At 58.0% G+C, this 21,466-nt stretch overlaps 11 non-coding genes across 11 annotated transcripts; all 11 read left to right on the plus strand.

Moving 5' to 3' along the window:
* Positions 1 to 654: 654 nt before the first annotated feature.
* Positions 655 to 773, plus strand: LOC140194285 (5S ribosomal RNA). Its single transcript, XR_011885136.1, has one exon. It is a non-coding gene; the product is annotated as a 5S ribosomal RNA (ribosomal RNA).
* A 1,865-nt stretch (positions 774 to 2,638) lies between these two features.
* On the plus strand, positions 2,639 to 2,757 carry LOC140194286 (5S ribosomal RNA). Its single transcript, XR_011885137.1, has one exon. It is a non-coding gene; the product is annotated as a 5S ribosomal RNA (ribosomal RNA).
* A 1,866-nt stretch (positions 2,758 to 4,623) lies between these two features.
* On the plus strand, positions 4,624 to 4,742 carry LOC140194222 (5S ribosomal RNA). Its single transcript, XR_011885074.1, has one exon. It is a non-coding gene; the product is annotated as a 5S ribosomal RNA (ribosomal RNA).
* Positions 4,743 to 6,606: 1,864 nt separating this feature from the next.
* On the plus strand, positions 6,607 to 6,725 carry LOC140194287 (5S ribosomal RNA). Its single transcript, XR_011885138.1, has one exon. It is a non-coding gene; the product is annotated as a 5S ribosomal RNA (ribosomal RNA).
* A 1,864-nt stretch (positions 6,726 to 8,589) lies between these two features.
* Positions 8,590 to 8,708, plus strand: LOC140194224 (5S ribosomal RNA). Its single transcript, XR_011885076.1, has one exon. It is a non-coding gene; the product is annotated as a 5S ribosomal RNA (ribosomal RNA).
* A 1,864-nt stretch (positions 8,709 to 10,572) lies between these two features.
* Positions 10,573 to 10,691, plus strand: LOC140194225 (5S ribosomal RNA). The gene has a single exon (XR_011885077.1). It is a non-coding gene; the product is annotated as a 5S ribosomal RNA (ribosomal RNA).
* A 1,863-nt stretch (positions 10,692 to 12,554) lies between these two features.
* LOC140194226 (5S ribosomal RNA) lies at positions 12,555 to 12,673 on the plus strand. The gene has a single exon (XR_011885078.1). It is a non-coding gene; the product is annotated as a 5S ribosomal RNA (ribosomal RNA).
* Positions 12,674 to 14,536: 1,863 nt separating this feature from the next.
* Positions 14,537 to 14,655, plus strand: LOC140194227 (5S ribosomal RNA). The gene has a single exon (XR_011885079.1). It is a non-coding gene; the product is annotated as a 5S ribosomal RNA (ribosomal RNA).
* Positions 14,656 to 16,522: 1,867 nt separating this feature from the next.
* On the plus strand, positions 16,523 to 16,641 carry LOC140194228 (5S ribosomal RNA). The gene has a single exon (XR_011885080.1). It is a non-coding gene; the product is annotated as a 5S ribosomal RNA (ribosomal RNA).
* Positions 16,642 to 18,505: 1,864 nt separating this feature from the next.
* On the plus strand, positions 18,506 to 18,624 carry LOC140194288 (5S ribosomal RNA). Its single transcript, XR_011885139.1, has one exon. It is a non-coding gene; the product is annotated as a 5S ribosomal RNA (ribosomal RNA).
* Positions 18,625 to 20,491: 1,867 nt separating this feature from the next.
* On the plus strand, positions 20,492 to 20,610 carry LOC140194229 (5S ribosomal RNA). The gene has a single exon (XR_011885081.1). It is a non-coding gene; the product is annotated as a 5S ribosomal RNA (ribosomal RNA).
* The last annotated feature ends 856 nt before the right edge of the window (positions 20,611 to 21,466 follow it).

Consider the following 21,466-nt stretch of genomic DNA (forward strand, 5'->3'; position numbering starts at 1 on the left):
TGAATGCCTCATCAAGCGACGGAACCTCCTTGAATAGGTGGGACTTTTGCAAAGGCCTGGCTCGACTGCCGGTCGGCAGCGTCCAGCGCCTCTCGCTCATGACCATTCCTGTTCGCCTCCTCGATTAAATTTGTCAGATCGGTTTCTCACCGCAGCATCTAGTGCCGGCGGTCTGACAAGTTTCTGAGTTCCCTTCCGAAGTAAGGGGAGAAAAGGAGCTGTGATCCCATCGGCCGGCGGGCTTGCCGAAGCTGAGGTGGTCTTAAATAGCTAGGCTGGAGCGGGTGCGATCTCTTCACTGGTAGGCAGAAGGTAGAGTAAACGCGAAGAAAGGGGAAGCAGAGATGCGGCGGCCGTCAGGACCAGCGCAGTGGCGACCTGGGCAGCGAGAGGTCTGTGTCTGTTGGGGGTGGGGGGGGGGGTGCGGTAGGAGCACTGATTGTGGGGTGGCTAGTGATGTGAGCAGGAAGCAGCGGAGTGGCCAGTGAATGGTGAGGAGGACGGGTGAGAGAGGAGAGGTGAAAGTGGGAGGGGAGAGTGTAGGGTGTGAGTGAAGGGGCGAAGGCAGAGGAGTGTAAGAAAGGAGGAGCAGCGTGGGAGCAAGCTGAGAGTGGCTGCATGCCGCTTAAGTGCGGAGAGGAGCGGTGCACTGGTGCCTACGGCCATACTAGCCTGAAAACGCCCGATCTCGTCTGATCTCGGAAGCTAAGCCGGCTCAGGCCTGGTTAGTACTTGGATGGGAGACCGCCTGGGAATACCAGGTGCCGTAGGCTTTTGCTCCTCTGCCCAACTGCCCCAGCAGGAGGTGCTGTCTTTTTCATTTTTTCTCTCTCCCTCTCACTCATACACTCTGCGCTCTCCGTTTGCCAGTCAGCCTGCAAACGCAAGCACTCTGCTGTCAAGGCACAAGAATCTGCTTTTGCTGGGCTGCCGGCTGCGCTTGGCAGCATGCTTCATCACCTGGCCCTGACAGCCGCGCTTCGGCAGCGAGCTGCTGCCGGCGCTCACTCTCAGCCAGTCAGGCAGCCAGACGCAAGGGCACCCAAGCTTGCTTGCGCTGTGTCCTGCGCTTGCGTACAGCGCCCATTCTCAGCTTCGGCTCTGCCTTTGCCACCTGAGCAGGCATCACCAAAGACGGCAGCTGCTTCCCGCGGCTAAGCCGGATGGCCCTGTGCGGCACAAGCTGCTCTCAAGAGCTTGTCATGGCTGAGTCGGACCAGCCGGTTCATCTGCAGGCCGCCGGACTGGCAATAGGTAGCCGCGCCCCACCCAGGCGAGGACGGTTAGCTCAGTTGGTCAGAGCGTGGTGCTAATAACGCCAAGGTCGTGGGTTCGATCCCCGTACTGTCCACGCATTCCCTTTAGCCGGCCCGGGGTCTGTGCATGACTCTGTAGAAGCTGCTTCCGTCGTCCACTATCCTTTGGTCCAGCCACTTTTGGCGCAGTTGCACTTCTCTGGCAGGGGTGGCTGTGCTGGCCGGCAGGCAGTTGCGCTGACAGTGTGAGCAGGCCCTTCGGCCCATCTAGTCCGTGCGCAGCTGTTATTCTCTCCGCCCTGCAGGAGCATGAGACATGGGACTGAATGAATGAGGCACTTTTGCACCCACCTTGAGACGGTTAATTATCCCACCCTCTCTATTTGAAGCCGTTGCTGATCAAGAACCCATCAACGTTCGCCTGAAACGTACCCACCGACATTGTATCGCTAGGCGTCCGTGGCAAACAATTTCACATATCCACCAGCCTCCCTTAACGAACTTCTCCTCAACTTTGTTCCAAAGAGACGTCTGACTGAGGCTGTGGCCTCAGCTGCTGCACATGACTGCCGTAGGAAACATCCTCAGCACATCCATCCTATCTCGGCCTTTCAATATTTGATAGATTTCAATCAGATCGAATCTCGTGCAGACGCAGAGCCGCGAAACTGCCAATGCCTGTCTTGTGCCGCCAAGGCGATGTGAAATCCAGTTTAGGACCTGGCGCTGAATGCCTCATCAAGCGACGGAACCTCCTTGAATAGGTGGGACTTTTGCAAAGGCCTGGCTCGACTGCCGGTCGGCAGCGTCCAGCGCCTCTCGCTCATGACCATTCCTGTTCGCCTCCTCGATTAAATTTGTCAGATCGGTTTCTCACCGCAGCATCTAGTGCCGGCGGTCTGACAAGTTTCTGAGTTCCCTTCCGAAGTAAGGGGAGAAAAGGAGCTGTGATCCCATCGGCCGGCGGGCTTGCCGAAGCTGAGGTGGTCTTAAATAGCTAGGCTGGAGCGGGTGCGATCTCTTCACTGGTAGGCAGAAGGTAGAGTAAACGCGAAGAAAGGGGAAGCAGAGATGCGGCGGCCGTCAGGACCAGCGCAGTGGCGACCTGGGCAGCGAGAGGTCTGTGTCTGTTGGGGGTGGGGGGGGGGGGTGCGGTAGGAGCACTGATTGTGGGGTGGCTAGTGATGTGAGCAGGAAGCAGCGGAGTGGCCAGTGAATGGTGAGGAGGACGGGTGAGAGAGGAGAGGTGAAAGTGGGAGGGGAGAGTGTAGGGTGTGAGTGAAGGGGCGAAGGCAGAGGAGTGTAAGAAAGGAGGAGCAGCGTGGGAGCAAGCTGAGAGTGGCTGCATGCCGCTTAAGTGCGGAGAGGAGCGGTGCACTGGTGCCTACGGCCATACTAGCCTGAAAACGCCCGATCTCGTCTGATCTCGGAAGCTAAGCCGGCTCAGGCCTGGTTAGTACTTGGATGGGAGACCGCCTGGGAATACCAGGTGCCGTAGGCTTTTGCTCCTCTGCCCAACTGCCCCAGCAGGAGGTGCTGTCTTTTTCATTTTTTCTCTCTCCCTCTCACTCATACACTCTGCGCTCTCCGTTTGCCAGTCAGCCTGCAAACGCAAGCACTCTGCTGTCAAGGCACAAGAATCTGCTTTTGCTGGGCTGCCGGCTGCGCTTGGCAGCATGCTTCATCACCTGGCCCTGACAGCCGCGCTTCGGCAGCGAGCTGCTGCCGGCGCTCACTCTCAGCCAGTCAGGCAGCCAGACGCAAGGGCACCCAAGCTTGCTTGCGCTGTGTCCTGCGCTTGCGTACAGCGCCCATTCTCAGCTTCGGCTCTGCCTTTGCCACCTGAGCAGGCATCACCAAAGACGGCAGCTGCTTCCCGCGGCTAAGCCGGATGGCCCTGTGCGGCACAAGCTGCTCTCAAGAGCTTGTCATGGCTGAGTCGGACCAGCCGGTTCATCTGCAGGCCGCCGGACTGGCAATAGGTAGCCGCGCCCCACCCAGGCGAGGACGGTTAGCTCAGTTGGTCAGAGCGTGGTGCTAATAACGCCAAGGTCGTGGGTTCGATCCCCGTACTGTCCACGCATTCCCTTTAGCCGGCCCGGGGTCTGTGCATGACTCTGTAGAAGCTGCTTCCGTCGTCCACTATCCTTTGGTCCAGCCACTTTTGGCGCAGTTGCACTTCTCTGGCAGGGGTGGCTGTGCTGGCCGGCAGGCAGTTGCGCTGACAGTGTGAGCAGGCCCTTCGGCCCATCTAGTCCGTGCGCAGCTGTTATTCTCTCCGCCCTGCAGGAGCATGAGACATGGGACTGAATGAATGAGGCACTTTTGCACCCACCTTGAGACGGTTAATTATCCCACCCTCTCTATTTGAAGCCGTTGCTGATCAAGAACCCATCAACGTTCGCCTGAAACGTACCCACCGACATTGTATCGCTAGGCGTCCGTGGCAAACAATTTCACATATCCACCAGCCTCCCTTAACGAACTTCTCCTCAACTTTGTTCCAAAGAGACGTCTGACTGAGGCTGTGGCCTCAGCTGCTGCACATGACTGCCGTAGGAAACATCCTCAGCACATCCATCCTATCTCGGCCTTTCAATATTTGATAGATTTCAATCAGATCGAATCTCGTGCAGACGCAGAGCCGCGAAACTGCCAATGCCTGTCTTGTGCCGCCAAGGCGATGTGAAATCCAGTTTAGGACCTGGCGCTGAATGCCTCATCAAGCGACGGAACCTCCTTGAATAGGTGGGACTTTTGCAAAGGCCTGGCTCGACTGCCGGTCGGCAGCGTCCAGCGCCTCTCGCTCATGACCATTCCTGTTCGCCTCCTCGATTAAATTTGTCAGATCGGTTTCTCACCGCAGCATCTAGTGCCGGCGGTCTGACAAGTTTCTGAGTTCCCTTCCGAAGTAAGGGGAGAAAAGGAGCTGTGATCCCATCGGCCGGCGGGCTTGCCGAAGCTGAGGTGGTCTTAAACAGCTAGGCTGGAGCGGGTGCGATCTCTTCACTGGTAGGCAGAAGGTAGAGTAAACGCGAAGAAAGGGGAAGCAGAGATGCGGCGGCCGTCAGGACCAGCGCAGTGGCGACCTGGGCAGCGAGAGGTCTGTGTCTGTTGGGGGTGGGGGGGGGGGGGTGCGGTAGGAGCACTGATTGTGGGGTGGCTAGTGATGTGAGCAGGAAGCAGCGGAGTGGCCAGTGAATGGTGAGGAGGACGGGTGAGAGAGGAGAGGTGAAAGTGGGAGGGGAGAGTGTAGGGTGTGAGTGAAGGGGCGAAGGCAGAGGAGTGTAAGAAAGGAGGAGCAGCGTGGGAGCAAGCTGAGAGTGGCTGCATGCCGCTTAAGTGCGGAGAGGAGCGGTGCACTGGTGCCTACGGCCATACTAGCCTGAAAACGCCCGATCTCGTCTGATCTCGGAAGCTAAGCAGGCTCAGGCCTGGTTAGTACTTGGATGGGAGACCGCCTGGGAATACCAGGTGCCGTAGGCTTTTGCTCCTCTGCCCAACTGCCCCAGCAGGAGGTGCTGTCTTTTTCATTTTTTCTCTCTCCCTCTCACTCATACACTCTGCGCTCTCCGTTTGCCAGTCAGCCTGCAAACGCAAGCACTCTGCTGTCAAGGCACAAGAATCTGCTTTTGCTGGGCTGCCGGCTGCGCTTGGCAGCATGCTTCATCACCTGGCCCTGACAGCCGCGCTTCGGCAGCGAGCTGCTGCCGGCGCTCACTCTCAGCCAGTCAGGCAGCCAGACGCAAGGGCACCCAAGCTTGCTTGCGCTGTGTCCTGCGCTTGCGTACAGCGCCCATTCTCAGCTTCGGCTCTGCCTTTGCCACCTGAGCAGGCATCACCAAAGACGGCAGCTGCTTCCCGCGGCTAAGCCGGATGGCCCTGTGCGGCACAAGCTGCTCTCAAGAGCTTGTCATGGCTGAGTCGGACCAGCCGGTTCATCTGCAGGCCGCCGGACTGGCAATAGGTAGCCGCGCCCCACCCAGGCGAGGACGGTTAGCTCAGTTGGTCAGAGCGTGGTGCTAATAACGCCAAGGTCGTGGGTTCGATCCCCATACTGTCCACGCATTCCCTTTAGCCGGCCCGGGGTCTGTGCATGACTCTGTAGAAGCTGCTTCCGTCGGCCACTATCCTTTGGTCCAGCCACTTTTGGCGCAGTTGCACTTCTCTGGCAGGGGTGGCCGTGCTGGCCGGCAGGCAGTTGCGCTGACAGTGTGAGCAGGCCCTTCGGCCCATCTAGTCCGTGCGCAGCTGTTATTCTCTCCGCCCTGCAGGAGCATGAGACATGGGACTGAATGAATGAGGCACTTTTGCACCCACCTTGAGACGGTTAATTATCCCACCCTCTCTATTTGAAGCCGTTGCTGATCAAGAACCCATCAACGTTCGCCTGAAACGTACCCACCGACATTGTATCGCTAGGCGTCCGTGGCAAACAATTTCACATATCCACCAGCCTCCCTTAACGAACTTCTCCTCAACTTTGTTCCAAAGAGACGTCTGACTGAGGCTGTGGCCTCAGCTGCTGCACATGACTGCCGTAGGAAACATCCTCAGCACATCCATCCTATCTCGGCCTTTCAATATTTGATAGATTTCAATCAGATCGAATCTCGTGCAGACGCAGAGCCGCGAAACTGCCAATGCCTGTCTTGTGCCGCCAAGGCGATGTGAAATCCAGTTTAGGACCTGGCGCTGAATGCCTCATCAAGCGACGGAACCTCCTTGAATAGGTGGGACTTTTGCAAAGGCCTGGCTCGACTGCCGGTCGGCAGCGTCCAGCGCCTCTCGCTCATGACCATTCCTGTTCGCCTCCTCGATTAAATTTGTCAGATCGGTTTCTCACCGCAGCATCTAGTGCCGGCGGTCTGACAAGTTTCTGAGTTCCCTTCCGAAGTAAGGGGAGAAAAGGAGCTGTGATCCCATCGGCCGGCGGGCTTGCCGAAGCTGAGGTGGTCTTAAATAGCTAGGCTGGAGCGGGTGCGATCTCTTCACTGGTAGGCAGAAGGTAGAGTAAACGCGAAGAAAGGGGAAGCAGAGATGCGGCGGCCGTCAGGACCAGCGCAGTGGCGACCTGGGCAGCGAGAGGTCTGTGTCTGTTGGGGGTGGGGGGGGGGGTGCGGTAGGAGCACTGATTGTGGGGTGGCTAGTGATGTGAGCAGGAAGCAGCGGAGTGGCCAGTGAATGGTGAGGAGGACGGGTGAGAGAGGAGAGGTGAAAGTGGGAGGGGAGAGTGTAGGGTGTGAGTGAAGGGGCGAAGGCAGAGGAGTGTAAGAAAGGAGGAGCAGCGTGGGAGCAAGCTGAGAGTGGCTGCATGCCGCTTAAGTGCGGAGAGGAGCGGTGCACTGGTGCCTACGGCCATACTAGCCTGAAAACGCCCGATCTCGTCTGATCTCGGAAGCTAAGCCGGCTCAGGCCTGGTTAGTACTTGGATGGGAGACCGCCTGGGAATACCAGGTGCCGTAGGCTTTTGCTCCTCTGCCCAACTGCCCCAGCAGGAGGTGCTGTCTTTTTCATTTTTTCTCTCTCCCTCTCACTCATACACTCTGCGCTCTCCGTTTGCCAGTCAGCCTGCAAACGCAAGCACTCTGCTGTCAAGGCACAAGAATCTGCTTTTGCTGGGCTGCCGGCTGCGCTTGGCAGCATGCTTCATCACCTGGCCCTGACAGCCGCGCTTCGGCAGCGAGCTGCTGCCGGCGCTCACTCTCAGCCAGTCAGGCAGCCAGACGCAAGGGCACCCAAGCTTGCTTGCGCTGTGTCCTGCGCTTGCGTACAGCGCCCATTCTCAGCTTCGGCTCTGCCTTTGCCACCTGAGCAGGCATCACCAAAGACGGCAGCTGCTTCCCGCGGCTAAGCCGGATGGCCCTGTGCGGCACAAGCTGCTCTCAAGAGCTTGTCATGGCTGAGTCGGACCAGCCGGTTCATCTGCAGGCCGCCGGACTGGCAATAGGTAGCCGCGCCCCACCCAGGCGAGGACGGTTAGCTCAGTTGGTCAGAGCGTGGTGCTAATAACGCCAAGGTCGTGGGTTCGATCCCCGTACTGTCCACGCATTCCCTTTAGCCGGCCCGGGGTCTGTGCATGACTCTGTAGAAGCTGCTTCCGTCGTCCACTATCCTTTGGTCCAGCCACTTTTGGCGCAGTTGCACTTCTCTGGCAGGGGTGGCTGTGCTGGCCGGCAGGCAGTTGCGCTGACAGTGTGAGCAGGCCCTTCGGCCCATCTAGTCCGTGCGCAGCTGTTATTCTCTCCGCCCTGCAGGAGCATGAGACATGGGACTGAATGAATGAGGCACTTTTGCACCCACCTTGAGACGGTTAATTATCCCACCCTCTCTATTTGAAGCCGTTGCTGATCAAGAACCCATCAACGTTCGCCTGAAACGTACCCACCGACATTGTATCGCTAGGCGTCCGTGGCAAACAATTTCACATATCCACCAGCCTCCCTTAACGAACTTCTCCTCAACTTTGTTCCAAAGAGACGTCTGACTGAGGCTGTGGCCTCAGCTGCTGCACATGACTGCCGTAGGAAACATCCTCAGCACATCCATCCTATCTCGGCCTTTCAATATTTGATAGATTTCAATCAGATCGAATCTCGTGCAGACGCAGAGCCGCGAAACTGCCAATGCCTGTCTTGTGCCGCCAAGGCGATGTGAAATCCAGTTTAGGACCTGGCGCTGAATGCCTCATCAAGCGACGGAACCTCCTTGAATAGGTGGGACTTTTGCAAAGGCCTGGCTCGACTGCCGGTCGGCAGCGTCCAGCGCCTCTCGCTCATGACCATTCCTGTTCGCCTCCTCGATTAAATTTGTCAGATCGGTTTCTCACCGCAGCATCTAGTGCCGGCGGTCTGACAAGTTTCTGAGTTCCCTTCCGAAGTAAGGGGAGAAAAGGAGCTGTGATCCCATCGGCCGGCGGGCTTGCCGAAGCTGAGGTGGTCTTAAATAGCTAGGCTGGAGCGGGTGCGATCTCTTCACTGGTAGGCAGAAGGTAGAGTAAACGCGAAGAAAGGGGAAGCAGAGATGCGGCGGCCGTCAGGACCAGCGCAGTGGCGACCTGGGCAGCGAGAGGTCTGTGTCTGTTGGGGGTGGGGGGGGGGGTGCGGTAGGAGCACTGATTGTGGGGTGGCTAGTGATGTGAGCAGGAAGCAGCGGAGTGGCCAGTGAATGGTGAGGAGGACGGGTGAGAGAGGAGAGGTGAAAGTGGGAGGGGAGAGTGTAGGGTGTGAGTGAAGGGGCGAAGGCAGAGGAGTGTAAGAAAGGAGGAGCAGCGTGGGAGCAAGCTGAGAGTGGCTGCATGCCGCTTAAGTGCGGAGAGGAGCGGTGCACTGGTGCCTACGGCCATACTAGCCTGAAAACGCCCGATCTCGTCTGATCTCGGAAGCTAAGCAGGCTCAGGCCTGGTTAGTACTTGGATGGGAGACCGCCTGGGAATACCAGGTGCCGTAGGCTTTTGCTCCTCTGCCCAACTGCCCCAGCAGGAGGTGCTGTCTTTTTCATTTTTTCTCTCTCCCTCTCACTCATACACTCTGCGCTCTCCGTTTGCCAGTCAGCCTGCAAACGCAAGCACTCTGCTGTCAAGGCACAAGAATCTGCTTTTGCTGGGCTGCCGGCTGCGCTTGGCAGCATGCTTCATCACCTGGCCCTGACAGCCGCGCTTCGGCAGCGAGCTGCTGCCGGCGCTCACTCTCAGCCAGTCAGGCAGCCAGACGCAAGGGCACCCAAGCTTGCTTGCGCTGTGTCCTGCGCTTGCGTACAGCGCCCATTCTCAGCTTCGGCTCTGCCTTTGCCACCTGAGCAGGCATCACCAAAGACGGCAGCTGCTTCCCGCGGCTAAGCCGGATGGCCCTGTGCGGCACAAGCTGCTCTCAAGAGCTTGTCATGGCTGAGTCGGACCAGCCGGTTCATCTGCAGGCCGCCGGACTGGCAATAGGTAGCCGCGCCCCACCCAGGCGAGGACGGTTAGCTCAGTTGGTCAGAGCGTGGTGCTAATAACGCCAAGGTCGTGGGTTCGATCCCCATACTGTCCACGCATTCCCTTTAGCCGGCCCGGGGTCTGTGCATGACTCTGTAGAAGCTGCTTCCGTCGTCCACTATCCTTTGGTCCAGCCACTTTTGGCGCAGTTGCACTTCTCTGGCAGGGGTGGCTGTGCTGGCCGGCAGGCAGTTGCGCTGACAGTGTGAGCAGGCCCTTCGGCCCATCTAGTCCGTGCGCAGCTGTTATTCTCTCCGCCCTGCAGGAGCATGAGACATGGGACTGAATGAATGAGGCACTTTTGCACCCACCTTGAGACGGTTAATTATCCCACCCTCTCTATTTGAAGCCGTTGCTGATCAAGAACCCATCAACGTTCGCCTGAAACGTACCCACCGACATTGTATCGCTAGGCGTCCGTGGCAAACAATTTCACATATCCACCAGCCTCCCTTAACGAACTTCTCCTCAACTTTGTTCCAAAGAGACGTCTGACTGAGGCTGTGGCCTCAGCTGCTGCACATGACTGCCGTAGGAAACATCCTCAGCACATCCATCCTATCTCGGCCTTTCAATATTTGATAGATTTCAATCAGATCGAATCTCGTGCAGACGCAGAGCCGCGAAACTGCCAATGCCTGTCTTGTGCCGCCAAGGCGATGTGAAATCCAGTTTAGGACCTGGCGCTGAATGCCTCATCAAGCGACGGAACCTCCTTGAATAGGTGGGACTTTTGCAAAGGCCTGGCTCGACTGCCGGTCGGCAGCGTCCAGCGCCTCTCGCTCATGACCATTCCTGTTCGCCTCCTCGATTAAATTTGTCAGATCGGTTTCTCACCGCAGCATCTAGTGCCGGCGGTCTGACAAGTTTCTGAGTTCCCTTCCGAAGTAAGGGGAGAAAAGGAGCTGTGATCCCATCGGCCGGCGGGCTTGCCGAAGCTGAGGTGGTCTTAAATAGCTAGGCTGGAGCGGGTGCGATCTCTTCACTGGTAGGCAGAAGGTAGAGTAAACGCGAAGAAAGGGGAAGCAGAGATGCGGCGGCCGTCAGGACCAGCGCAGTGGCGACCTGGGCAGCGAGAGGTCTGTGTCTGTTGGGGGTGGGGGGGGGGGTGCGGTAGGAGCACTGATTGTGGGGTGGCTAGTGATGTGAGCAGGAAGCAGCGGAGTGGCCAGTGAATGGTGAGGAGGACGGGTGAGAGAGGAGAGGTGAAAGTGGGAGGGGAGAGTGTAGGGTGTGAGTGAAGGGGCGAAGGCAGAGGAGTGTAAGAAAGGAGGAGCAGCGTGGGAGCAAGCTGAGAGTGGCTGCATGCCGCTTAAGTGCGGAGAGGAGCGGTGCACTGGTGCCTACGGCCATACTAGCCTGAAAACGCCCGATCTCGTCTGATCTCGGAAGCTAAGCAGGCTCAGGCCTGGTTAGTACTTGGATGGGAGACCGCCTGGGAATACCAGGTGCCGTAGGCTTTTGCTCCTCTGCCCAACTGCCCCAGCAGGAGGTGCTGTCTTTTTCATTTTTTCTCTCTCCCTCTCACTCATACACTCTGCGCTCTCCGTTTGCCAGTCAGCCTGCAAACGCAAGCACTCTGCTGTCAAGGCACAAGAATCTGCTTTTGCTGGGCTGCCGGCTGCGCTTGGCAGCATGCTTCATCACCTGGCCCTGACAGCCGCGCTTCGGCAGCGAGCTGCTGCCGGCGCTCACTCTCAGCCAGTCAGGCAGCCAGACGCAAGGGCACCCAAGCTTGCTTGCGCTGTGTCCTGCGCTTGCGTACAGCGCCCATTCTCAGCTTCGGCTCTGCCTTTGCCACCTGAGCAGGCATCACCAAAGACGGCAGCTGCTTCCCGCGGCTAAGCCGGATGGCCCTGTGCGGCACAAGCTGCTCTCAAGAGCTTGTCATGGCTGAGTCGGACCAGCCGGTTCATCTGCAGGCCGCCGGACTGGCAATAGGTAGCCGCGCCCCACCCAGGCGAGGACGGTTAGCTCAGTTGGTCAGAGCGTGGTGCTAATAACGCCAAGGTCGTGGGTTCGATCCCCGTACTGTCCACGCATTCCCTTTAGCCGGCCCGGGGTCTGTGCATGACTCTGTAGAAGCTGCTTCCGTCGTCCACTATCCTTTGGTCCAGCCACTTTTGGCGCAGTTGCACTTCTCTGGCAGGGGTGGCTGTGCTGGCCGGCAGGCAGTTGCGCTGACAGTGTGAGCAGGCCCTTCGGCCCATCTAGTCCGTGCGCAGCTGTTATTCTCTCCGCCCTGCAGGAGCATGAGACATGGGACTGAATGAATGAGGCACTTTTGCACCCACCTTGAGACGGTTAATTATCCCACCCTCTCTATTTGAAGCCGTTGCTGATCAAGAACCCATCAACGTTCGCCTGAAACGTACCCACCGACATTGTATCGCTAGGCGTCCGTGGCAAACAATTTCACATATCCACCAGCCTCCCTTAACGAACTTCTCCTCAACTTTGTTCCAAAGAGACGTCTGACTGAGGCTGTGGCCTCAGCTGCTGCACATGACTGCCGTAGGAAACATCCTCAGCACATCCATCCTATCTCGGCCTTTCAATATTTGATAGATTTCAATCAGATCGAATCTCGTGCAGACGCAGAGCCGCGAAACTGCCAATGCCTGTCTTGTGCCGCCAAGGCGATGTGAAATCCAGTTTAGGACCTGGCGCTGAATGCCTCATCAAGCGACGGAACCTCCTTGAATAGGTGGGACTTTTGCAAAGGCCTGGCTCGACTGCCGGTCGGCAGCGTCCAGCGCCTCTCGCTCATGACCATTCCTGTTCGCCTCCTCGATTAAATTTGTCAGATCGGTTTCTCACCGCAGCATCTAGTGCCGGCGGTCTGACAAGTTTCTGAGTTCCCTTCCGAAGTAAGGGGAGAAAAGGAGCTGTGATCCCATCGGCCGGCGGGCTTGCCGAAGCTGAGGTGGTCTTAAATAGCTAGGCTGGAGCGGGTGCGATCTCTTCACTGGTAGGCAGAAGGTAGAGTAAACGCGAAGAAAGGGGAAGCAGAGATGCGGCGGCCGTCAGGACCAGCGCAGTGGCGACCTGGGCAGCGAGAGGTCTGTGTCTGTTGGGGGTGGGGGGGGGGTGCGGTAGGAGCACTGATTGTGGGGTGGCTAGTGATGTGAGCAGGAAGCAGCGGAGTGGCCAGTGAATGGTGAGGAGGACGGGTGAGAGAGGAGAGGTGAAAGTGGGAGGGGAGAGTGTAGGGTGTGAGTGAAGGGGCGAAGGCAGAGGAGTGTAAGAAAGGAGGAGCAGCGTGGGAGCAAGCTGAGAGTGGCTGCATGCCGCTTAAGTGCGGAGAGGAGCGGTGCACTGGTGCCTACGGCCATACTAGCCTGAAAACGCCCGATCTCGTCTGATCTCGGAAGCTAAGCAGGCTCAGGCCTGGTTAGTACTTGGATGGGAGACCGCCTGGGAATACCAGGTGCCGTAGGCTTTTGCTCCTCTGCCCAACTGCCCCAGCAGGAGGTGCTGTCTTTTTCATTTTTTCTCTCTCCCTCTCACTCATACACTCTGCGCTCTCCGTTTGCCAGTCAGCCTGCAAACGCAAGCACTCTGCTGTCAAGGCACAAGAATCTGCTTTTGCTGGGCTGCCGGCTGCGCTTGGCAGCATGCTTCATCACCTGGCCCTGACAGCCGCGCTTCGGCAGCGAGCTGCTGCCGGCGCTCACTCTCAGCCAGTCAGGCAGCCAGACGCAAGGGCACCCAAGCTTGCTTGCGCTGTGTCCTGCGCTTGCGTACAGCGCCCATTCTCAGCTTCGGCTCTGCCTTTGCCACCTGAGCAGGCATCACCAAAGACGGCAGCTGCTTCCCGCGGCTAAGCCGGATGGCCCTGTGCGGCACAAGCTGCTCTCAAGAGCTTGTCAAGGCTGAGTCGGACCAGCCGGTTCAGCTGCAGGCCGCCGGACTGGCAATAGGTAGCCGCGCCCCACCCAGGCGAGGACGGTTAGCTCAGTTGGTCAGAGCGTGGTGCTAATAACGCCAAGGTCGTGGGTTCGATCCCCATACTGTCCACGCATTCCCTTTAGCCGGCCCGGGGTCTGTGCATGACTCTGTAGAAGCTGCTTCCGTCGTCCACTATCCTTTGGTCCAGCCACTTTTGGCGCAGTTGCACTTCTCTGGCAGGGGTGGCTGTGCTGGCCGGCAGGCAGTTGCGCTGACAGTGTGAGCAGGCCCTTCGGCCCATCTAGTCCGTGCGCAGCTGTTATTCTCTCCGCCCTGCAGGAGCATGAGACATGGGACTGAATGAATGAGGCACTTTTGCACCCACCTTGAGACGGTTAATTATCCCACCCTCTCTATTTGAAGCCGTTGCTGATCAAGAACCCATCAACGTTCGCCTGAAACGTACCCACCGACATTGTATCGCTAGGCGTCCGTGGCAAACAATTTCACATATCCACCAGCCTCCCTTAACGAACTTCTCCTCAACTTTGTTCCAAAGAGACGTCTGACTGAGGCTGTGGCCTCAGCTGCTGCACATGACTGCCGTAGGAAACATCCTCAGCACATCCATCCTATCTCGGCCTTTCAATATTTGATAGATTTCAATCAGATCGAATCTCGTGCAGACGCAGAGCCGCGAAACTGCCAATGCCTGTCTTGTGCCGCCAAGGCGATGTGAAATCCAGTTTAGGACCTGGCGCTGAATGCCTCATCAAGCGACGGAACCTCCTTGAATAGGTGGGACTTTTGCAAAGGCCTGGCTCGACTGCCGGTCGGCAGCGTCCAGCGCCTCTCGCTCATGACCATTCCTGTTCGCCTCCTCGATTAAATTTGTCAGATCGGTTTCTCACCGCAGCATCTAGTGCCGGCGGTCTGACAAGTTTCTGAGTTCCCTTCCGAAGTAAGGGGAGAAAAGGAGCTGTGATCCCATCGGCCGGCGGGCTTGCCGAAGCTGAGGTGGTCTTAAATAGCTAGGCTGGAGCGGGTGCGATCTCTTCACTGGTAGGCAGAAGGTAGAGTAAACGCGAAGAAAGGGGAAGCAGAGATGCGGCGGCCGTCAGGACCAGCGCAGTGGCGACCTGGGCAGCGAGAGGTCTGTGTCTGTTGGGGGTGGGGGGGGGGTGCGGTAGGAGCACTGATTGTGGGGTGGCTAGTGATGTGAGCAGCAAGCAGCGGAGTGGCCAGTGAATGGTGAGGAGGACGGGTGAGAGAGGAGAGGTGAAAGTGGGAGGGGAGAGTGTAGGGTGTGAGTGAAGGGGCGAAGGCAGAGGAGTGTAAGAAAGGAGGAGCAGCGTGGGAGCAAGCTGAGAGTGGCTGCATGCCGCTTAAGTGCGGAGAGGAGCGGTGCACTGGTGCCTACGGCCATACTAGCCTGAAAACGCCCGATCTCGTCTGATCTCGGAAGCTAAGCAGGCTCAGGCCTGGTTAGTACTTGGATGGGAGACCGCCTGGGAATACCAGGTGCCGTAGGCTTTTGCTCCTCTGCCCAACTGCCCCAGCAGGAGGTGCTGTCTTTTTCATTTTTTCTCTCTCCCTCTCACTCATACACTCTGCGCTCTCCGTTTGCCAGTCAGCCTGCAAACGCAAGCACTCTGCTGTCAAGGCACAAGAATCTGCTTTTGCTGGGCTGCCGGCTGCGCTTGGCAGCATGCTTCATCACCTGGCCCTGACAGCCGCGCTTCGGCAGCGAGCTGCTGCCGGCGCTCACTCTCAGCCAGTCAGGCAGCCAGACGCAAGGGCACCCAAGCTTGCTTGCGCTGTGTCCTGCGCTTGCGTACAGCGCCCATTCTCAGCTTCGGCTCTGCCTTTGCCACCTGAGCAGGCATCACCAAAGACGGCAGCTGCTTCCCGCGGCTAAGCCGGATGGCCCTGTGCGGCACAAGCTGCTCTCAAGAGCTTGTCATGGCTGAGTCGGACCAGCCGGTTCATCTGCAGGCCGCCGGACTGGCAATAGGTAGCCGCGCCCCACCCAGGCGAGGACGGTTAGCTCAGTTGGTCAGAGCGTGGTGCTAATAACGCCAAGGTCGTGGGTTCGATCCCCATACTGTCCACGCATTCCCTTTAGCCGGCCCGGGGTCTGTGCATGACTCTGTAGAAGCTGCTTCCGTCGTCCACTATCCTTTGGTCCAGCCACTTTTGGCGCAGTTGCACTTCTCTGGCAGGGGTGGCTGTGCTGGCCGGCAGGCAGTTGCGCTGACAGTGTGAGCAGGCCCTTCGGCCCATCTAGTCCGTGCGCAGCTGTTATTCTCTCCGCCCTGCAGGAGCATGAGACATGGGACTGAATGAATGAGGCACTTTTGCACCCACCTTGAGACGGTTAATTATCCCACCCTCTCTATTTGAAGCCGTTGCTGATCAAGAACCCATCAACGTTCGCCTGAAACGTACCCACCGACATTGTATCGCTAGGCGTCCGTGGCAAACAATTTCACATATCCACCAGCCTCCCTTAACGAACTTCTCCTCAACTTTGTTCCAAAGAGACGTCTGACTGAGGCTGTGGCCTCAGCTGCTGCACATGACTGCCGTAGGAAACATCCTCAGCACATCCATCCTATCTCGGCCTTTCAATATTTGATAGATTTCAATCAGATCGAATCTCGTGCAGACGCAGAGCCGCGAAACTGCCAATGCCTGTCTTGTGCCGCCAAGGCGATGTGAAATCCAGTTTAGGACCTGGCGCTGAATGCCTCATCAAGCGACGGAACCTCCTTGAATAGGTGGGACTTTTGCAAAGGCCTGGCTCGACTGCCGGTCGGCAGCGTCCAGCGCCTCTCGCTCATGACCATTCCTGTTCGCCTCCTCGATTAAATTTGTCAGATCGGTTTCTCACCGCAGCATCTAGTGCCGGCGGTCTGACAAGTTTCTGAGTTCCCTTCCGAAGTAAGGGGAGAAAAGGAGCTGTGATCCCATCGGCCGGCGGGCTTGCCGAAGCTGAGGTGGTCTTAAACAGCTAGGCTGGAGCGGGTGCGATCTCTTCACTGGTAGGCAGAAGGTAGAGTAAACGCGAAGAAAGGGGAAGCAGAGATGCGGCGGCCGTCAGGACCAGCGCAGTGGCGACCTGGGCAGCGAGAGGTCTGTGTCTGTTGGGGGTGGGGGGGGGGGGGGTGCGGTAGGAGCACTGATTGTGGGGTGGCTAGTGATGTGAGCAGGAAGCAGCGGAGTGGCCAGTGAATGGTGAGGAGGACGGGTGAGAGAGGAGAGGTGAAAGTGGGAGGGGAGAGTGTAGGGTGTGAGTGAAGGGGCGAAGGCAGAGGAGTGTAAGAAAGGAGGAGCAGCGTGGGAGCAAGCTGAGAGTGGCTGCATGCCGCTTAAGTGCGGAGAGGAGCGGTGCACTGGTGCCTACGGCCATACTAGCCTGAAAACGCCCGATCTCGTCTGATCTCGGAAGCTAAGCAGGCTCAGGCCTGGTTAGTACTTGGATGGGAGACCGCCTGGGAATACCAGGTGCCGTAGGCTTTTGCTCCTCTGCCCAACTGCCCCAGCAGGAGGTGCTGTCTTTTTCATTTTTTCTCTCTCCCTCTCACTCATACACTCTGCGCTCTCCGTTTGCCAGTCAGCCTGCAAACGCAAGCACTCTGCTGTCAAGGCACAAGAATCTGCTTTTGCTGGGCTGCCGGCTGCGCTTGGCAGCATGCTTCATCACCTGGCCCTGACAGCCGCGCTTCGGCAGCGAGCTGCTGCCGGCGCTCACTCTCAGCCAGTCAGGCAGCCAGACGCAAGGGCACCCAAGCTTGCTTGCGCTGTGTCCTGCGCTTGCGTACAGCGCCCATTCTCAGCTTCGGCTCTGCCTTTGCCACCTGAGCAGGCATCACCAAAGACGGCAGCTGCTTCCCGCGGCTAAGCCGGATGGCCCTGTGCGGCACAAGCTGCTCTCAAGAGCTTGTCATGGCTGAGTCGGACCAGCCGGTTCATCTGCAGGCCGCCGGACTGGCAATAGGTAGCCGCGCCCCACCCAGGCGAGGACGGTTAGCTCAGTTGGTCAGAGCGTGGTGCTAATAACGCCAAGGTCGTGGGTTCGATCCCCATACTGTCCACGCATTCCCTTTAGCCGGCCCGGGGTCTGTGCATGACTCTGTAGAAGCTGCTTCCGTCGGCCACTATCCTTTGGTCCAGCCACTTTTGGCGCAGTTGCACTTCTCTGGCAGGGGTGGCCGTGCTGGCCGGCAGGCAGTTGCGCTGACAGTGTGAGCAGGCCCTTCGGCCCATCTAGTCCGTGCGCAGCTGTTATTCTCTCCGCCCTGCAGGAGCATGAGACATGGGACTGAATGAATGAGGCACTTTTGCACCCACCTTGAGACGGTTAATTATCCCACCCTCTCTATTTGAAGCCGTTGCTGATCAAGAACCCATCAACGTTCGCCTGAAACGTACCCACCGACATTGTATCGCTAGGCGTCCGTGGCAAACAATTTCACATATCCACCAGCCTCCCTTAACGAACTTCTCCTCAACTTTGTTCCAAAGAGACGTCTGACTGAGGCTGTGGCCTCAGCTGCTGCACATGACTGCCGTAGGAAACATCCTCAGCACATCCATCCTATCTCGGCCTTTCAATATTTGATAGATTTCAATCAGATCGAATCTCGTGCAGACGCAGAGCCGCGAAACTGCCAATGCCTGTCTTGTGCCGCCAAGGCGATGTGAAATCCAGTTTAGGACCTGGCGCTGAATGCCTCATCAAGCGACGGAACCTCCTTGAATAGGTGGGACTTTTGCAAAGGCCTGGCTCGACTGCCGGTCGGCAGCGTCCAGCGCCTCTCGCTCATGACCATTCCTGTTCGCCTCCTCGATTAAATTTGTCAGATCGGTTTCTCACCGCAGCATCTAGTGCCGGCGGTCTGACAAGTTTCTGAGTTCCCTTCCGAAGTAAGGGGAGAAAAGGAGCTGTGATCCCATCGGCCGGCGGGCTTGCCGAAGCTGAGGTGGTCTTAAATAGCTAGGCTGGAGCGGGTGCGATCTCTTCACTGGTAGGCAGAAGGTAGAGTAAACGCGAAGAAAGGGGAAGCAGAGATGCGGCGGCCGTCAGGACCAGCGCAGTGGCGACCTGGGCAGCGAGAGGTCTGTGTCTGTTGGGGGTGGGGGGGGGGGTGCGGTAGGAGCACTGATTGTGGGGTGGCTAGTGATGTGAGCAGGAAGCAGCGGAGTGGCCAGTGAATGGTGAGGAGGACGGGTGAGAGAGGAGAGGTGAAAGTGGGAGGGGAGAGTGTAGGGTGTGAGTGAAGGGGCGAAGGCAGAGGAGTGTAAGAAAGGAGGAGCAGCGTGGGAGCAAGCTGAGAGTGGCTGCATGCCGCTTAAGTGCGGAGAGGAGCGGTGCACTGGTGCCTACGGCCATACTAGCCTGAAAACGCCCGATCTCGTCTGATCTCGGAAGCTAAGCCGGCTCAGGCCTGGTTAGTACTTGGATGGGAGACCGCCTGGGAATACCAGGTGCCGTAGGCTTTTGCTCCTCTGCCCAACTGCCCCAGCAGGAGGTGCTGTCTTTTTCATTTTTTCTCTCTCCCTCTCACTCATACACTCTGCGCTCTCCGTTTGCCAGTCAGCCTGCAAACGCAAGCACTCTGCTGTCAAGGCACAAGAATCTGCTTTTGCTGGGCTGCCGGCTGCGCTTGGCAGCATGCTTCATCACCTGGCCCTGACAGCCGCGCTTCGGCAGCGAGCTGCTGCCGGCGCTCACTCTCAGCCAGTCAGGCAGCCAGACGCAAGGGCACCCAAGCTTGCTTGCGCTGTGTCCTGCGCTTGCGTACAGCGCCCATTCTCAGCTTCGGCTCTGCCTTTGCCACCTGAGCAGGCATCACCAAAGACGGCAGCTGCTTCCCGCGGCTAAGCCGGATGGCCCTGTGCGGCACAAGCTGCTCTCAAGAGCTTGTCATGGCTGAGTCGGACCAGCCGGTTCATCTGCAGGCCGCCGGACTGGCAATAGGTAGCCGCGCCCCACCCAGGCGAGGACGGTTAGCTCAGTTGGTCAGAGCGTGGTGCTAATAACGCCAAGGTCGTGGGTTCGATCCCCGTACTGTCCACGCATTCCCTTTAGCCGGCCCGGGGTCTGTGCATGACTCTGTAGAAGCTGCTTCCGTCGTCCACTATCCTTTGGTCCAGCCACTTTTGGCGCAGTTGCACTTCTCTGGCAGGGGTGGCTGTGCTGGCCGGCAGGCAGTTGCGCTGACAGTGTGAGCAGGCCCTTCGGCCCATCTAGTCCGTGCGCAGCTGTTATTCTCTCCGCCCTGCAGGAGCATGAGACATGGGACTGAATGAATGAGGCACTTTTGCACCCACCTTGAGACGGTTAATTATCCCACCCTCTCTATTTGAAGCCGTTGCTGATCAAGAACCCATCAACGTTCGCCTGAAACGTACCCACCGACATTGTATCGCTAGGCGTCCGTGGCAAACAATTTCACATATCCACCAGCCTCCCTTAACGAACTTCTCCTCAACTTTGTTCCAAAGAGACGTCTGACTGAGGCTGTGGCCTCAGCTGCTGCACATGACTGCCGTAGGAAACATCCTCAGCACATCCATCCTATCTCGGCCTTTCAATATTTGATAGATTTCAATCAGATCGAATCTCGTGCAGACGCAGAGCCGCGAAACTGCCAATGCCTGTCTTGTGCCGCCAAGGCGATGTGAAATCCAGTTTAGGACCTGGCGCTGAATGCCTCATCAAGCGACGGAACCTCCTTGAATAGGTGGGACTTTTGCAAAGGCCTGGCTCGACTGCCGGTCGGCAGCGTCCAGCGCCTCTCGCTCATGACCATTCCTGTTCGCCTCCTCGATTAAATTTGTCAGATCGGTTTCTCACCGCAGCATCTAGTGCCGGCGGTCTGACAAGTTTCTGAGTTCCCTTCCGAAGTAAGGGGAGAAAAGGAGCTGTGATCCCATCGGCCGGCGGGCTTGCCGAAGCTGAGGTGGTCTTAAATAGCTAGGCTGGAGCGGGTGCGATCTCTTCACTGGTAGGCAGAAGGTAGAGTAAACGCGAAGAAAGGGGAAGCAGAGATGCGGCGGCCGTCAGGACCAGCGCAGTGGCGACCTGGGCAGCGAGAGGTCTGTGTCTGTTGGGGGTGGGGGGGGGGGGGGTGCGGTAGGAGCACTGATTGTGGGGTGGCTAGTGATGTGAGCAGGAAGCAGCGGAGTGGCCAGTGAATGGTGAGGAGGACGGGTGAGAGAGGAGAGGTGAAAGTGGGAGGGGAGAGTGTAGGGTGTGAGTGAAGGGGCGAAGGCAGAGGAGTGTAAGAAAGGAGGAGCAGCGTGGGAGCAAGCTGAGAGTGGCTGCATGCCGCTTAAGTGCGGAGAGGAGCGGTGCACTGGTGCCTACGGCCATACTAGCCTGAAAACGCCCGATCTCGTCTGATCTCGGAAGCTAAGCAGGCTCAGGCCTGGTTAGTACTTGGATGGGAGACCGCCTGGGAATACCAGGTGCCGTAGGCTTTTGCTCCTCTGCCCAACTGCCCCAGCAGGAGGTGCTGTCTTTTTCATTTTTTCTCTCTCCCTCTCACTCATACACTCTGCGCTCTCCGTTTGCCAGTCAGCCTGCAAACGCAAGCACTCTGCTGTCAAGGCACAAGAATCTGCTTTTGCTGGGCTGCCGGCTGCGCTTGGCAGCATGCTTCATCACCTGGCCCTGACAGCCGCGCTTCGGCAGCGAGCTGCTTGCCGGCGCTCACTCTCAGCCAGTCAGGCAGCCAGACGCAAGGGCACCCAAGCTTGCTTGCGCTGTGTCCTGCGCTTGCGTACAGCGCCCATTCTCAGCTTCGGCTCTGCCTTTGCCACCTGAGCAGGCATCACCAAAGACGGCAGCTGCTTCCCGCGGCTAAGCCGGATGGCCCTGTGCGGCACAAGCTGCTCTCAAGAGCTTGTCATGGCTGAGTCGGACCAGCCGGTTCATCTGCAGGCCGCCGGACTGGCAATAGGTAGCCGCGCCCCACCCAGGCGAGGACGGTTAGCTCAGTTGGTCAGAGCGTGGTGCTAATAACGCCAAGGTCGTGGGTTCGATCCCCATACTGTCCACGCATTCCCTTTAGCCGGCCCGGGGTCTGTGCATGACTCTGTAGAAGCTGCTTCCGTCGTCCACTATCCTTTGGTCCAGCCACTTTTGGCGCAGTTGCACTTCTCTGGCAGGGGTGGCTGTGCTGGCCGGCAGGCAGTTGCGCTGACAGTGTGAGCAGGCCCTTCGGCCCATCTAGTCCGTGCGCAGCTGTTATTCTCTCCGCCCTGCAGGAGCATGAGACATGGGACTGAATGAATGAGGCACTTTTGCACCCACCTTGAGACGGTTAATTATCCC

The sequence above is a fragment of the Mobula birostris genome, chromosome 2 (assembly GCF_030028105.1).
Source record: "Mobula birostris isolate sMobBir1 chromosome 2, sMobBir1.hap1, whole genome shotgun sequence".
NCBI classification, from domain to species: domain Eukaryota; kingdom Metazoa; phylum Chordata; class Chondrichthyes; order Myliobatiformes; family Myliobatidae; genus Mobula; species Mobula birostris.